Source organism: Oncorhynchus keta, chromosome 26, assembly GCF_023373465.1.
Source record: "Oncorhynchus keta strain PuntledgeMale-10-30-2019 chromosome 26, Oket_V2, whole genome shotgun sequence".
Taxonomy (NCBI): Eukaryota; Metazoa; Chordata; class Actinopteri; order Salmoniformes; family Salmonidae; genus Oncorhynchus; species Oncorhynchus keta.
The window spans coordinates 45,708,187-45,714,186 of NC_068446.1; the positions used below are offsets into that span (position 1 = coordinate 45,708,187).

General features: G+C 39.0%; 1 pseudogene; it reads right to left on the reverse strand.

Annotated features, from left to right (window-relative positions):
- Positions 1 to 5,278, reverse strand: part of LOC127912183 (E3 SUMO-protein ligase PIAS1-like) — an 89,432-nt pseudogene extending 84,154 nt beyond the window's left edge.
- Between the last annotated feature and the right edge of the window lie 722 nt (positions 5,279 to 6,000).

Here is a 6,000-nt window from a genome sequence, read left to right on the forward strand (position 1 = left end):
CAAGGTTTCTGGTAAGTATAACAATGTTCTGGCAAGTATAACAAGGTTATGGCAAGTATAATAGGGTTCTGGTAAGTATAACAGGGTTCTGGTAAGTATTAAAATGTTATGTTAAGTACAACAAGGTTCTGGTAAGTATAACAGTGTTCTGGTTAGTATAACAATGTTCTGGTAAGTATAACAGGGTTCTGGTAAGTATAACAGGGTTTTGGTAAGTATAACAGGGTTCTGGTTAGTATAACAAGGTTCTGGTAAGTATAACAGGGTTCTGGTACGTATAACAAGGTTCTGGCAAGAATAACAGGGTTCTGGTAAGTATAACAGGGTTCTGGTGCGTATAACAGGTTTCTGGTAAGTATAACAGGGTTCTGGTAAGTATAACAGTGTTCTGGTTAGTATAACAATGTTCTGGTAAGTATAACAGGGTTCTGGTAAGTATAACAGAGTTCTGGTAAGTATAACAGGGTTCTGGTAAGTATAACAGGGCTCTGGTTAGTATAACAGGGTTCTGGTAAGTATAACAGGGTTCTGGTAAGTATAACAGGGTTCTGGTAAGTATAACAAGGTTCTGGTTAGTATAACAAGGTTCTGGTTAGTATAACAGGGTTCTGGTACGTATAACAAGGTTCTGGCAAGAATAACAGGTTCTGGAAGTATAACAGGGTTCTGGTGTGTATAACAGGGTTCTGGTGAGTATAACAAGGGTTTTGGCAAGTATAACAAGGTTCTGGCAAGTATAACAAGGTTCTGGCAAGTATAACACGGTTCTGGCAAGTATAACAAGGTTCTGGCAAGTATAACAAGGTTCTGGTAAGAATAACAGGGTTCTGGTAAGTATAACAAGGTTCTGGTAAGTATAAAAGGTTCTGGCAAGTATAACAGGGTTCTGGTGAGTATAACAGGGTTCTAGTAAGTATAACAGGTTTCTGGTAAGTATAACAGGGTTCTGGTAAGTATAACAGGTTTCTGGTTAGTATAACAGGGTTCTGGTAATTATAACAAGGGTTCTGGTAAGTAAAACAGGGTTCTGGTAAGTATAACAGGGTTCTGGTAAGTATTAAATGTTATGTTAAGTACAACAAGGTTCTGGTAAGGATAACAGTGTTCTGGTTAGTATAACAATGTTCTGGTAAGTATAACAGGGTTCTGGTAAGTATAACAGGGTTCTGGTTAGTATAACAAGGTTCTGGTTAGTATAACAGGGTTCTGGTACGTATAACAAGGTTCTGGCAAGAATAACAGGGTTCTGGTAAGTATAACAGGGTTCTGGTGAATATAACAGGGTTCTGGTGAGTATAACAAGGGTTCTGGCAAGTATAACAAGGTTCTGGCAAGTATAACAAGGTTCTGGCAAGTATAACAAGGTTCTGGCAAGTATAACACGGTTCTGGCAAGTATAACAAGGTTCTGGTAAGTATAACAAGGTTCTGGCAAGTATAACAAGGTTCTGGCAAGTATAACAAGGTTCTGGCAAGTATAACAGGGTTTTGGTGAGTATAACAGGGTTCTGGCAAGTATAACAAGGTTTCTGGCAAGTATAACACGGTTCTGGTATGTATAACAGGGTTCTGGTAAGTATAACAAGGTTTCTGGTAAGTACAACAAGGTTATGGCAAGTATAACGGGTTTCTGGTAAGTATAACAGGTTTCTGGTAAGTATAACAGGGTTCTGGTAAGTATAACAGGTTTCTGGTTAGTATAACAGGGTTCTGGTAATTATAACAAGGGTTCTGGTAAGTAAAACAGGGTTCTGGTAAGTATAACAGGGTTCTGGTAAGTATTAAAATGTTATGTTAAGTACAACAAGGTTCTGGTAAGTATAACAGTGTTCTGGTTAGTATAACAATGTTCTGGTAAGTATAACAGGGTTCTTGGTAAGTATATCAGGGTTTTGGTAAGTATAACAGGGTTCTGGTTAGTATAACAAGGTTCTGGTTAGTATAACAAGGTTCTGGTTAGTATAACAGGGTTCTGGTACGTATAACAAGGTTCTGGCAAGAATAACAGGGTTCTGGTAAGTATAACAGGGTTCTGGTGTGTATAACAGGGTTCTGGTGAGTATAACAAGGGTTCTGGCAAGTATAACAAGGTTCTGGCAAGTATAACAAGGTTCTGGCAAGTATAACACGGTTCTGGCAAGTATAACAAGGTTCTGGCAAGTATAACAAGGTTCTGGTAAGAATAACAGGGTTCTGGTAAGTATAACAAGGTTCTGGCACGTATAAAAAGGTTCTGGCAAGTATAACAGGGTTCTGGTGAGTATAACAGGGTTCTAGTAAGTATAACAGGTTTCTGGTAAGTATAACAGGGTTCTGGTAAGTATAACAGGTTTCTGGTTAGTATAACAGGGTTCTGGTAATTATAACAAGGGTTCTGGTAAGTAAAACAGGGTTCTGGTAAGTATAACAGGGTTCTGGTAAGTATTAAAATGTTATGTTAAGTACAACAAGGTTCTGGTAAGGATAACAGTGTTCTGGTTAGTATAACAATGTTCTGGTAAGTATAACAGGGTTCTGGTAAGTATAACAGGGTTCTGGTTAGTATAACAAGGTTCTGGTTAGTATAACAGGGTTCTGGTACGTATAACAAGGTTCTGGCAAGAATAACAGGGTTCTGGTAAGTATAACAGGGTTCTGGTGAATATAACAGGGTTCTGGTGAGTATAACAAGGGTTCTGGCAAGTATAACAAGGTTCTGGCAAGTATAACAAGGTTCTGGCAAGTATAACACGGTTCTGGCAAGTATAACAAGGTTCTGGCAAGTATAACAAGGTTCTGGTAAGAATAACAGGGTTCTGGTAAGTATAACAAGGTTCTGGCACGTATAACAAGGTTCTGGCAAGTATAACAGGGTTCTGGTAAGTATAACACGGTTCTGGCAAGTATAACAAGGTTCTGGCAAGTATAACAAGGTTCTGGCAAGTATAACAAGGTTCTGGTAAGTATAACAAGGTTATGGCAAGTATAACAGGGTTCTGGTAAGTATAACAAGGTTTCTGGTAAGTATAACAGGGTTCTGGTAAGTATAACAAGGTTTCTGGTAAGTATAACAAGGGTTCTGGTAAGTATAACAAGGTTTCTGGTAAGTATAACAGGGTTCTGGCAAGTATAACAAGGTTTCTGGCAAATATAACACGGTTCTGGCCAGTATAACAAGGTTCTGGGAAGTATAACAAGGTTTCTGGCAATTATAACAAGGTTCTGGTAAGTATAACAGGGTTCTGGTAATATATTAACTACCAGTCTGATCTATTAACCAACATAACTACCAGTCTGATATATTAACCAACATAACTACCAGTCTGATCGATTAACCAACAGAACTACCAGTCTGATCTATTCACCAACATAACTACCAGTCTGATCTATTCACCAACATAACTACCAGTCTAATCTATTAACCAACATAACTACCAGTCTGATCTATTCACCAACATAACTACCAGTCTGATCTATTCACCAACATAACTACCAGTCTGATATATTAACCAACATAACTACCAGTCTGATCGATTAACCAACAGAACTACCAGTCTGATCTATTCACCAACATAACTACCAGTCTAATCTATTAACCAACATAACTACCAGTCTGATCTATTCACCAACATAACTACCAGTCTGATCTATTCACCAACATAACTACCAGTCTGATCTATTCACCAACATAACTACCAGTCTGATCGATTCACCAACATAACTACCAGTCTGATCTATTCACCAACATAACTACCAGTCTGATCTATTAACCAACATAACTACCAGTCTGATCTATTCACCAACATAACTACCAGTCTGATCGATTAACCAACAGAACTACCAGTCTGATCTATTAACCAACATAACTACCAGTCTGATCTATTCACCAACATAACTACCAGTCTGATCTATTCACCAACATAACTACCAGTCTGATCGATTCACCAACATAACTACCAGTCTGATCTATTCACCAACATAACTACCAGTCTGATCTATTAACCAACATAACTACCAGTCTGATCTATTCACCAACATAACTACCAGTCTGATCGATTAACCAACAGAACTACCAGTCTGATCTATTAACCAACATAACTACCAGTCTGATCGATTCACCAACATAACTACCAGTCTGATCTATTCACCAACATACCTACCAGTCTGATCGATTAACCAACATAACTACCAGTCTGATCTATTCTCCAACATAACTACCAGTCTGATCGATTAACCAACATAACTACCAGTCTGATCTATTAACCAACATAACTACCAGTCTGATCTATTCACCAACATAACTACCAGTCTGATCTATTCACCAACATAACTACCAGTCTGATCTATTCACCAACATAACTACCAGTCTGATCTATTAACCAACATAACTACCAGTCTAATCTATTAACCAACATAACTACCAGTCTGATCTATTCACCAACATAACTACCAGTCTGATCTATTCACCAACATAACTACCAGTCTGATCTATTCACCAACATAACTACCAGTCTGATCTATTAACCAACATAACTACCAGTCTAATCTATTAACCAACATAACTACCAGTCTGATCTATTCACCACATAACGTTAGCTATCAGCTAACAATAACAATACGAGCTTACGACTTCCACTGTACCGTTTTCGTACACAAATTAAATTCATTCCCTACAACAAATCAAGTAAATCTTCAACATAAATTCGATTTCAACTATATGTAACCCGCGGAGATTAGTTTAATACATAAATACGTAATTTTATTTTAGTTTTTTTTGTTATTATTTCGGGATACGCTTTACCTTCAGTTGCGCACTCTCCGCCATCTTGTAACTTTTAGCGCATGCGTGATCAGGGTTGCCAGCCCCCTCCAGGTCAAACACATGTATAGATATCAATGACCACTCAAAACCAGCCCACAAATAACTGAAAACTAGTCCAAAATTGTTTTTTTTAGCAGCAAGCTACGATTTGCCACATTTATCTAATACAGAAGATGACAATCTACAGCAAATAGAGCCCCACAGTGGTGGTGTCTTACTACCAATGAAACCATTTATCTCTTGACTGTTTTCAATCGTTTTTTCTACCATACATTTTTTCACCCGTAGGGGATTTCAGAAACACTTCCCACAAGGGCTATGTTTCATTTAGGCTTACCCTGGCGTGACGTTTTGATAACCATGTAAATCTCTCTTCAGACAAGGTGACGTTTATTAATAAATTCATCTCTATTTACTCTCAGATTCGAAAATGCTAATTGGGAGCAAAGTAGACGTCATGCAAAACTACAAATCCCAGCATGCTCCTTGCGCGTCATCTCTCGCTGACACTTTTATTAACAAGTAGTGTCAATTTAAACTTGCACAAGACAGTTCACAGAATTGTCCATTTTAAAGAAATGTTGCCAATTTATTCGTTACTACATTTAGCTAACATTAGATAGTTAATCCAGAGATTCTTACCCTTGCCTCCATTCGACAGTCTTGTCCAGATCATCATGGCATTTGTAGTTCTTTGTGAAAGCAGCTGATTAGCGTTTCATTTTTTGGGAAGGGGGAGGGGTAAATACAGGCGAATATATTGATAAAAGTCACCTTGTCCTTACATGCCAGGGGCCTTCCGAGTGGCGCAGGGGTCTACAGCCACTGCATAGCAGTGCTTGAGGTGTCACTACAGACCCGGGTTGATCCCAGGCTGTGTCGCAACTGGCTGTGACCGGGGTCCCATAGGGTGGTGCACAATTAGCCCATCATTGCCCGGTTGTTAGTTGTGGACGACAGGAAAAAGAGGGCCGAGCACGCCCCCGTTCTCATCGACGGGGCGGCGGTGGAGCAGGTTGAGAGCTTCAAGTTCCTTGATGTCCACGTCACCAAACAAGCAATGAGAAATGACAGTCCATCATTACTTTAAGACATAGTTAGGTATGTGAAGGGTCATCAAGTTATAGCAGCAATCTACCTCACCAAGCAAAGTGAGAAGAATAAGAGCACCACATTGAAGCTGCCCAGCAACATACGTTG